This window comes from Bos indicus, chromosome 16 (assembly GCF_029378745.1).
Source record: "Bos indicus isolate NIAB-ARS_2022 breed Sahiwal x Tharparkar chromosome 16, NIAB-ARS_B.indTharparkar_mat_pri_1.0, whole genome shotgun sequence".
NCBI classification, from domain to species: domain Eukaryota; kingdom Metazoa; phylum Chordata; class Mammalia; order Artiodactyla; family Bovidae; genus Bos; species Bos indicus.
In genome coordinates, this window is record NC_091775.1 from 44,431,345 (window position 1) to 44,442,458 (window position 11,114).

The 11,114-nt window shown below is 41.1% G+C and overlaps 1 protein-coding gene and 1 long non-coding RNA gene across 8 annotated transcripts in view; one reads left to right on the top strand and one right to left on the bottom strand.

Moving 5' to 3' along the window:
* The window catches only part of NMNAT1 (nicotinamide nucleotide adenylyltransferase 1), a 29,879-nt gene that overhangs the window by 18,031 nt on the left and 734 nt on the right, over window positions 1-11,114 (bottom strand). For 2 of the 7 annotated variants that reach the window (XM_070768235.1, XM_019976453.2), the window contains exons 2-3: window positions 10,321-10,449; window positions 1,634-1,752 (exon numbers count right to left, since the gene is read on the bottom strand). The gene's annotated coding sequence lies outside the window, so the exon portion shown is untranslated. Of the gene's footprint in view, window positions 1-429; window positions 810-1,633; window positions 1,753-10,320; window positions 10,450-10,905; window positions 11,111-11,114 lie in introns of those variants that run through there. The other 5 variants (XM_070768234.1, XM_019976455.2, XM_070768237.1 and 2 more) reach the window with 5 other exon arrangements.
* On the top strand, window positions 2,719-5,192 carry LOC139176393 (uncharacterized). Its single transcript, XR_011560815.1, has 3 exons — window positions 2,719-2,844; window positions 3,591-3,657; window positions 4,415-5,192. It is a non-coding gene; the product is annotated as an uncharacterized lncRNA (long non-coding RNA).

Below are 11,114 nucleotides of genomic sequence, written 5' to 3' on the forward strand. Positions count from 1 at the left end.
AGCCCGTGCACTGAAACTAGAGAGTAGCCCCTTCTCACAGCTAAAGAAAGCCCGAGAGCCGCAGTGAGGATCCAGCGCAGTCAAAAATAAAATAGTTTTTTAAAGTAGGAAAAAAAAAAAATGGTGAACACTGTCCACAAATTAAGAATATTAATAACTCTCAGCATTAAGAATATTCATAACTCAATATTATCATTGATGCTAGCACTAATTTGCAGTCATGGTAAAGAACAAAGGTTCTTAAGAGAAGTGAGTTGCCTGGAGCCAAATGAACTTCATGCCACAATTAGAATTCAAGGGTCAGCACCTTCTGGTTTTATGTTAACAGTGTGGATTTCTTCTAATAAGTAATCAATTAGTGTATGAGCTGGTATATTGATTTGTAGGCCCAGATCTTCTCGATACTGCAGTCAACCTCTCCTTACCAACCTGGTTAGCAATATCATCTTTACTTTCTTCACAGTTGGTAAGTGTGGAGTCATTCTTAATAAGTGTAGTCATATACTTATTGTCTATTTGCCAGATGCTGCTAGAATACAATGGCACCCCACTCCAGTACTCTTGCTTGGAAAATCCCATGGATGGTGGAGCCTGGTGGGTTGCAGTCCATGGGGTCGCTAAGAGTTGGACACGACTGAGCGACTTCCCTTTCACTTTTCACTTTCATGCATTGGAGAAGGAAATGGCAACCCACTCCAGTCTTCTTGCCTGGATAATCCCAGGGACAAGGGAGCCTGGCAGGCTGCCGTCTCTGGGGTCGCACAGAGTCGGACACGACTGAAGCGACTTAGCAGTAGCAGCAGCAGCAGCTAGAATAAAAATGGATAAGATAGGACTTGTTGTTCTGCAAGAGCTCACAGACTGAAACCTGAGAAAAAACTCACATTTAAAATTCATGTGAAGGGGGAGGGGGTTCATGATGTGGGGGACACATGTGCATCCATGGCTGATTCATGTCGATGCATGGCAAAAACCACCACAATATTGTAAAGTAATTACCTTCCAATTAAAATAAATTAACTCATTTTTTAAAAATGAAATGAAATTCAGATGAAGGAAAACTTTAAAATGCTCCTTAGTGTCTCTTTGAGTTGTCCTACAATTTGAATATGAAACCAATTTAATATTGGGTTGGCCAAAAAGTTTATTCAGGCTTTCTAAACGAACTTTTCAGCCAACTCAATATAAACATTTTGATATTATAAAATTCTTTATAGTTATAATATAAAAATATCAGATTTACCCACTTATTCAATAATTAGATACTGAGAAGACGACATGGGTAGAAACACAGGGACCTCGACTACTTGAAGTCAAAAAGTGATACAGAAGAGTTGGACTCTGAAATGTGTAGAAGTTTTAGGAATACTTTAGCTAATATATTTTAGTTATATTTTCTTTTGTATGAACTTCTAATAGTGATGTGCAATTTAAATAAAGACAATGTCTAAATTTTTATAAAATGAAAACAGTTGTTGGGGTGCCGTAGGCAGGGTTCTAGAGAGAGTCTCTACTAAACTCCAACTCCACAAGAGGCAGTGTGTGCAACAGACAAGAGCACCAGCTATGGAGACTGAGGGAGGCCAGTTCAAATGCCCCACATCCCAAACAGAAGAAGCTATTAATACTTTACCTCCCGGAGCTTTCCAGCCTTTTTTCTAAGGGAATTCCCTGGTGGTAGAGTTATTAGGACTCCATGCTGTCACTGTTGAGGCCTAGAATCCAGACCTGGAACTAAAATCCCACAAGATGCTTGGTGCAGCCAAAAGAAAAAAAAGAAGGAGATTAAAAAACCTGCTTCGCAGTTTTGCTATAAGATTTAAAGGAGATAATGGGGGAATTATTTTAAAAAAGAACTGTCACAGTTACTATCACCAGCATTGCCAATAGTAAGAACACGACCTCTATTGAGGAAAACCTTAGCCTGACCAACTTTTGAGCACTTTTGTTCCACAACAGATACACAAGGAAACACCGTGATTTAGCTTTGCATTCAAGAATATATTTCTGAATGAAATAATGGCATTTACAGCAACACAGATGGACCTAGAGATTATTATACTAAGTGAAGTTAGAAGTGAAAGTTGCTCAGTTGTGTCTGACTCTTTGTGACCCCAAGGACTATAGAGTCTATGAAATTCTCCGGGCCAGAATACCGGAGTAGATAGCCTTTCCCTTTTCTAGGGGATCTTCCCAACCCAGGGATCAAACCCAGGTCTCCCACATTGCAGGGGCATTCTTTACCAGCTGTGCCACAAGGGAAGCCACAAGTGAAGTCAGAAAGAGAAAGATAATACCACATAGTATCACTTGTATGTCGACTCTAAAGTACGCCACAAATGAACGTATCTATGAAACATATCTCCGAAACAGACTCACAGACACAGAGAATAACTGCGGTTGCCAAGGCAGGGATGGGGTGGGGAGGGAAGGATCGGGAGTTTGGGATTAGCAGAGACAAACTATTACATACTGGACGGATAAACAACAAGGTCCTAAGGTACAGCCCAGAGAACTATATTCAACATCCTGTGAAACACCATAATGGAAAAGCATATAAAAAAGAATGTGTATAACTGAATCACTTGGCTGCACAGCAGAAATTAACACATTATAAATTAACTATATTTTAATAAAATCTTTAAAAAAAAGAATATAATATTTCTGAGGCAATTCAACCCAGTAAACTGATGCTGTTCTGCCATCTTTTTAGGTTTTACTGTGCTGCTTATTCGGATGGAACCGGTCCCACAGGCACTAAAGAGGATGTTTTCTGTATTTGGTGTGGGATCCTTCACTGAGGGAGTCTGCACCATAGTGTTAACATTTTTGGCAACCGACTGTGTACGTTTTTAAATACTGAATTTCTAAAGGCTCATCTTAATCTGAAAGCTTGGCTGTATACAATGCACCTTTAGTCTTCAACATTTATTTTCTACCTCAAACTAAAAAAATAGAGATGGAGGCTTCCCTGGTGGTCCAGTGGTTAAGAATCTGCCTTGCAATGCAGGGGACACCTGTGCGATCCCTGGTCTGGGAAGATCCCATATGCTGCAGAGCAACTAACTCCATGAGCTGCAACCACTGAGCCCATGCTCTGCAGCTACTGAAGCCTGTGTGCCTAGAGCCCATGTTCTGCAACAAGAGAAGCCAGTGCAATGAGAAGCTCGGGTACCACAATGAAGAGTAGCCCCTACCTGCCACAACTAGAGAAAACCTAAGTGCAGTAATTAAGACCCACCACAGCCAAAAAATTTTAAAAATAAACCTTTTAAAAGAATAAAGATGGAGAGAGAGACCTCCTAATTAGATACATGTCACAGTCAAAACATTTCACCAGGGAAATTTAAAAACTCCATGAGAGATATTTCTTTTTGGAGGGTGAATTCCACTTTACCAGAATTATACATACAAAAAAAGTTAAGACATTAATCGACAGTGGAACTGGGTTGGCACATTAAGCAGCAAGCCTTCCATCTCTTGCTAAATTGGTACCTTCTAAAAAATCCTTTCAGCAAAAACATTTAAAGTATGTATTGCAATTATAAGACAAGTAATTCCTCACAGTGCTCTTTTCTTCCCCAATACAGGCAAAAACCACTCCTGAACTGTACTACTTGTCTGTGCTGCTCTCAGTGAGCAGCTTGGTTTCTACAGGTAATTACAAACTTCCAGAGTAACCTAGCCCTGTCAAAGGCGTGTCAGCCCTTCAAGGGAAGTAAATGCTCAGCTAGGATTGTTATAGGTTGGCCAAAAAGTTTGCTCAGGTTTTCCCACAAGTGGAAACTTACGGTCAACCCGCTAGGTTGCAAGGGGAAGCCCTAGTTCCTCTTAAAGCAGGTGCTCCAAGAAGCACATAAAAGTGGAGAGCGATTTCCCTGGCAGTCCAGAGGTTAAAACTCCGTGCTCCCACTGCAGGGAGCACAGGTTCAACTCCCGGTCAAGGACTAAGATCCTGCAGGCAGCATGGCCAAAAAAAAAAAAAAAGAGGAGAGGCTTAGAATGGGATATAAAAAGCCATCCTTCCCTGGGACGTCCTTGGTGATCCGGTGGTTAAGACTCCATGCTCCCACCGCAGTGGGCACAGGTTCAATTCCTGGTCAAGGACTAAGATTCCGAAGGCAGAATGGCCAAAAAAAATGGAGAGGGTTAGAATGGAGTATAAAAGCCATCCTTCTCTGGCAGTCCAGGGGTTAACCCTTTGCCTTCCAAAGCAGGGGCTGTGGGTTTGATCCCTGGTCAGGAAACTAATATTCCATATGCCTTGGGGTCAAAAACCAAAACATAAACGGAAGCAATATTGTAACAAATTCAACAAAGACCTTAAAAATGGTCTACATTAAAAAAAATAAAAAGTCATCCTTCTCATGTTATTTCTGCTCCATTTAATTAGATCCCATTTTTTATCCTACAGTGCTTTTCTCAAGCCTGGGGCTGACTTGGCTGGCCAGTGTGATCCGTCCAAGGCCAGACACTAAATCAACAGTCTGAAGCTAGCATTTGAGCCCTGCTGGTCCCTTGCCTTAGATACGTGTCTTCAGCAGGTTCAATCTTTTCCAGGAGCCTTGTCACCTGACAACTGCCAGCAAGCATATATGACCATCTCCACCCTGCTACTCCTAGATGAAGTGGTCAGTGGAACAGGAAGCACATCAAAACCAGTCATTAGGAAGAAAGCTGTCAGGTGACAGTTTTATGAGCACTGATGATGGATAAAGATGAACAGTTCAACCAAAATCACTGGGTCGACATCACAACCAAATTCAGCCTCAATAAGGATCTATTAGATATTCTTAAGATCATCACTTGGACTTTCTGAACCTCCTTTATTCTGTTTCAGTAAAGTTAGTAGCATCTACTGGATGACTGTGATAAAAATAAGTACAGAGAAGGAAAAATAAAAATAAAAATCTTAGTAATGAACAAGGGGTCTAATTTCAAAAAAAAAACAGTGATCCAGACTGTATATTTGAACAAGGTCAATCTATCGCTTCTTTAAAAGTGCAGTAGGAACTTTTAGAGTAAAAATCATCATGAACTCCTCCACCTGGTGACACCAATCTCTTGCATCATGACAGTAAACTGCTCTCTAGAGAAAACAGCCAACTGACCTGCCATGCTACCCTGTCTTCTGGCTTGTTTTGTATGTATTCACAGATTCTGAGGGGTTTTAAGAAGGAACTAGCCACTCACAGATGCTCTCAAGTCTTTGGGATGGGGAGAAAATGGTGTTTCTTGAGGAAAAAGAAGAGTATTTCTTGGCAGAAGAAATAAGTTCATTTAAAAAAATATTTATTTATTTGGCTGCACCAGGTCTTAGCTGTGGGTTTTTTTTTTCTTTTTTTTTAGTTGCAGCATTTGAGATCTTTAGTTGAGGCATGTGGGATCTAAGTTCTTGTTCCTTCTGGGACTTCACTGGGAGTGTGGAATCTTAGCCACTGGACTGCCCAGGAAGTCCCAGAAGGAACAAGTTTAATACAAACATCTCCAAGCACATTGATGACAGACACAGACCTTCACAAACAGGAATGACTGCTTTCCATCTGCTTCTCTGTTCAGGTGGTACCTGCTGCAGGAGGTACCACCTGAACACACTATCCATTCTCCACACCAACACTTACTGAGCACGTTCCACGTTCCAAACATTGCACTAAAACTTAGGAATTAGAAACTCGAGTAACTCGTATGTTGACAGTGAAATCCCCTTAAGTAATTCTCTTACTATGATTAACAGAAACTATTTAAAAATAACATGGGCTTCCCTGGTGACTCAGATGGTAAAGAATCTGCCTGCAATAAGGAGACCCAGGTTCAGTCCCTGGGTCAGGAAGATCCCCTGGAGGAGGGAATGCCTGCTTACACCAGTATTCTTGCCTGGGAAATCCCATAGACGGAGGAGCCTGGCGGGATACTGTCCATGGGATCCCAAAGAGTCGGACACGACTGAGCAACTAACACTTTCACTTTTAACAGCCTTTTTACATTCTTTAGATCTTATTAACATGTCAAATAAATGTCAAATGTCAATTTACCTCAAGATTTTTATCAGAAGTTTCTTTTTTTTTTCTGAACTATCTTGCCACCGGGCTTCCCTGATAGCTCAGTTAGTAAAGAATCCACCTCCAATGTGGGAGACCTGGGTTCTATCCCTGGGTTGGGAAGATCCCCTGGGGAAGGGAACCCACTCCCAGTCCATGGGGTCGCAAAGAGTTGGACATGACTGAGAAACTTTCACTTTCACTTTTCCGACCCCCAAATCTGATCTACTTGAAGATCTGAGCTGATGACAACTCCAGCCCTTCCAGTTGCTAAAGTCAAGTACCTCAAATCATCCTAAATGCACTGCTTTTCTTCTCCTCATACCCCATTAGGAAATCTCAATGACTCCATCGTCAAAGTACATTCAGAATCCAGCCATTTTTCTCTAGCTGAAAATATTTAACTGACTCTTTCTAAATATAAGAGACTGTTTCTTAAGACCAAGGCTGCTTAATACTTTTGTGTCTTAAAATTATGCAACTTTCTGAACCTAACTCCAGAAAATGAAGTTCTATTTCTTAATTGATAAGCATTAAAGCAGCACTTTAATCCACAACCTACAAAACTGAATCTTCACTTGCTTTTCTCTTTAGTTCCTTTTATTATTATAATTATATTTTAAAATCTATCTACATGAAAAGTGGAAGTGTTACTCGCTCAGTCGTGTCCGACTCTTTGCGACCCCATGGACTATAGCCCGTCAGGCTTCTCTGTTCGTGGAATTCTCCAGACAAGAATACTGGGGTGGGTTGCTTTTCCCTTCTCCAGGGGATGGATCTTCCTGACCCAGGGATCGAACCTACGTCTCCTGCATTGCAGGCAGATTCTTTAGGGCTTCCCTGACAGCTCAGACGGTAAAAGAATCTACATGAATATATATACATTTTTTAATTGGAGTGTAATGGCTTTACAATGTTGTGTTAGTTTCTGCTGTACAACAAAGTGAATCAGCTACACGTATACATTTTCTGCTTCCTCTTGAGCGTCCCTCCCACCTCCAGCAACTCACCCTTCTAGGTCGCCACAGAGACCTCGGCTGAGCTCCCTGTGCTCTACAGCTGCTTTCTGCTGGGCTCTATTTTACACACGGCAGTGTATATAGGTCAGTGCAACTCTCCCAACTCATCCCACCCTCCCCTTCCTCACCTCACATCCAATGTCTGTTCTCTGCGTCTGCATCTCTATTCCTGCCCTGTAAATAGGTTCATCTATACCATTTTTCTAGATTACGTATCTATGCATTAACATATATTTGTTTTTCTCTTTTTGACTTACTTCACTCTGTATGACAGACTCTAAGTCCATCCACAGCTCTACAAATGACCGAATTCATTCCTTTTTGAATTTTTATTTGCTTTTATGGTTTTATCATTTCCTCCAAAACCAAATCTCATTTTACCAGACTTAAATTCATTAAACAACATTTATTTGATGTTACTCATATCTTATGAAATATAAATTATGCTCTTCCCAATGCAGGCGAAAATCACACAGTTTTAAAACTGCCTTTTTTTTTGAGCCCCTCATACTTTAAACAGCCACTAGCAGCAGTACTCTCTCACAATTTATTTTAACAGTGCTTCATTTGGGACCTGGGCTTCTCAGGTAGCACACTGGTAAAGAATCCATCTGCCAATGTGGGGGATGCAGAAGACACTGATTCAATCCCTGGGTCAGGAAGATCCCCTATTGGAGGAAATGGGGAGTATTCTTGTCTGGAGAATGCCATGGACAGAGGAGCCTGTTGGGCCACAGACCATGGGGTCACAAAGAGTCGGACATGCACATCGCACATGTGGGACCTGGGATTCAGGGGTATAATGTCTCTGAAGCAAAATGTTGGGTATGTGCACCTAGAAGCAACTTTCTGGGAGAATGTTAGAGGAAGTTTCAGAAAATAAAACATTAAGCATCACACTCATTAAATTTACTATAGGAAAAAAAAAATTTGATGTTTGATACCTACTACACTCCATTTAAAATTTAAAGAAACTGAAATTTAAAGTTAGTCTTCCCACTACTTTTTTCACAGTTGTTAAGCCCTGACAGTGAAAACTTTCTAAATACTAATTGAATTGAATGGAATACTGAATTTCTAAATGCTCAGCTAATCTGAAACCTTGGCTATATTTAATGTACCATTAGTCTTTATATTCTACTTACTGTAAAATAAAGATATGTAAAAATGGGATTCCTAATTACATATGTCATAGTTAAAACATTTCATGGGGGAAAACATCAAAAAATTCCATGAAGAATTCTCTTCCTTTTTCTACTTTCCTATAATTTTTAAAAGTTAATATGGAACTATTGGGGACTTTCCTGGTTGTCCAGTGGTTAAGAATCCACTTGCCAAAGCAGGAGACACGGGTTTGAGAAGTCTGACACGGTCTGCTCTGGGAAGATTCCACATTCCTCAGGGCAGCTAAGCCTGTGTACCACAGCTACTGAAGCCAATTGCCCCAAAGCCCATGCTCTGCAGCAAAAGAAGCCACTGCAATGAGAAGCCTGCACATTACAATGACAAGTAGCCCGTGCTAGCCACACTAGAGAAAGTCCACATGCAGCAATGCAGACCCATTGCAGACAAATGTATCTATATATTTATCTCCAATTATGCTTATGTAATGATGGTGATAAATATATCAGTAACATCCATTGAGTTCTTCCTGTGTACCAAGCAAGATACTAAGCAGAGACATCACTTTGATGACAAAGGTCCATATAGTCAAAGCTATGATTTTTTCAGTAGTCCTGTATGGATGTGAGAGTTGGACCATAAAGAAGTCTGAGCACTGTAGAAATGACACTTTCAAACTGGTGTTGGAGAAGATTCTTGAGAGTCCCTTGGACAAGGAGATCAAATCGGTCAATCCTAAAGGAAATCAACCCTGAATATTCATTGGAAGGACTGATGCTGAAGCTGAAGCTCCAGTACTTTGGCCTCCTGATGTAAAGAGCCGATTCATTGGAAAAGACCCTGATGCTGGGAAATATCGAGGGCAAGAGGAGAAGAGGGTGACAGAGGATGAGATGGCTGGATGGCATCACTGCCTCTATGGACATGAGTTTGAACAAACTCAGGGAGATAGGGATGGACAGAGAAGCCTGTTATGCTGCAGTTCAAGGGATCGCAATGAGTCGGACTGAGTTAGTGACTGAACAACAACAACAATAATGTGATACTTATAACATTCCAATGAAGGAGGTACTATTATTATCCCCTCTTTTTGGGGGTGGGGGGGAGGAGGCATGTGGGATCTTAGTTCCCTGACCAGGGATCAAACACATGCCCCCTGCAGTACAAGTGTAGTCTTAACCACTGGACCACCAGGGAAGTCCCCTATCATCTCTTTTTTAGCAGATGAGGAAACTGAAGCTGAAAGAGGCTGATCAACTTGCTCAAGATCTCACAGTTTGTGTAACAACCTTGACTCTGAAAGTTCATACTCGTAACCACTACACAGACTTACAATGGTACATTATCTACTGGCAGACATTTAAAAGAGGCCCATGTGTTCAGAGTGCCTTTGGCTCATGGTACTTCTTGTTAGCCACTTAAGTTTCATCTGACCCTGCATTTTCCTTACCTAGCTGGAGAGCTCTCTGGACTCTCATCCCAAGTCCAGGTTGAAGTGTCCTAAACTCCTCCAGCTGCCAGGTAGTATTTATCTGGTTTTCCAGTTATGACTCCCAGTTCTGAGGTTACATTCCCTAATGCTCTCTCCTGTGACGACCTACTTAACGTTCATTCCTTTTTCCAATTTCTTCTCCTCTCTCCCCAACCTCCCTCCAGGCTTGGATTCTATTTTTGTTTGAGAAGTGGATCCTAAACCAATTTCTCTTGCCTATGCACTAGAAATACTTTTTCATTACCCACTAACTCTAAACAAGAGCCCAAAGTACGTAAGAAAACTCTCAACACAGAGCCTCTAAATCAGATTAAGTCACCATGAAAAAGCAGGCAAATATTAATACAATGCACATATGGAGAGGCCTTTCCTTCACTGCTTCTAAAATTACACACACTAAAACCAACACAAATGCCTAAATAGAACACCTCATTATCATCATCAAAATTAGGGCACAAACACAGGGAGATGTTTATTCAGCAACATCTTCAAATGGTAAAAGGCGTATATTTCCCAATTTTGTTTTCTGTGGCACTGACCCTAATTATTTGCCACTGGGAGATCCATATTACCCCAAAACGTTGACACTTCCACCCATATTCACATATCAAAAATTAGAGCTAATTTTATGAATATAACACACACTTACTTTTACAACGGAAGTTCTGTGAATCCAAACCGTTTCGCAAAGTAGGCTATTGGAACCATTCCAACTTGTGTGTCAACAGTCTTCTCTAAGTTGAACTTGGAACAGTGGTTTCACATACAAACTGTAACCCTGGAAAGACAACTTACTGTGATAAGTAAGAAATTCTATGATCGGACAGATAATTCATTTTGGTGGAGTTCTATGATAATCTTGGAAGTTTATCCTGAGTGATAGAAACAGAATTATTTTTAAAGACAAAATAGGAGAAACAATTTCTCCGTAAACCTTGATGTTGTCCTGTGGACTAATAACTTCAAGGATATGGGCTGCGAACATCTGAAGACGGTTTTCACTTAATTTCTGAGTAACTTTTAAGAATGGTGCCAACAGCTAGTAGTCTTCTCAAATAGAATATCAAACCGCTACCAGGAAGGTGGATCTAGTCCTTTACAGATTTGGAAGGCAGTTCAGAAAAAAGAGAAGCGCCCCCCGCCTCGCTTCCACCAAGCCCAAGAAGCTTCTAGAAAAGAATTTTGTTTTTTTCAGAGTTAAGTCACCTTTTCCAAAGGCCAAAGGGAAATTTACCGAGGGTTTTGGTTCCACGGAGAGAAGCTGAAAAAATGAAGGGGTAAGACTCCTTGTCCCAAACTTGAAAGTGACCTCGCTTCAGGGACAGTTGTATTTGACCCTCAAAGAGCCTAACATCTTGGACTCGTCTGTGCTATCGGCTTTAAAAAGGAATCCTGGGCTGCCTCGGCCAGAGACGGATTCTCAGGGGCTCCATGTACGGACTT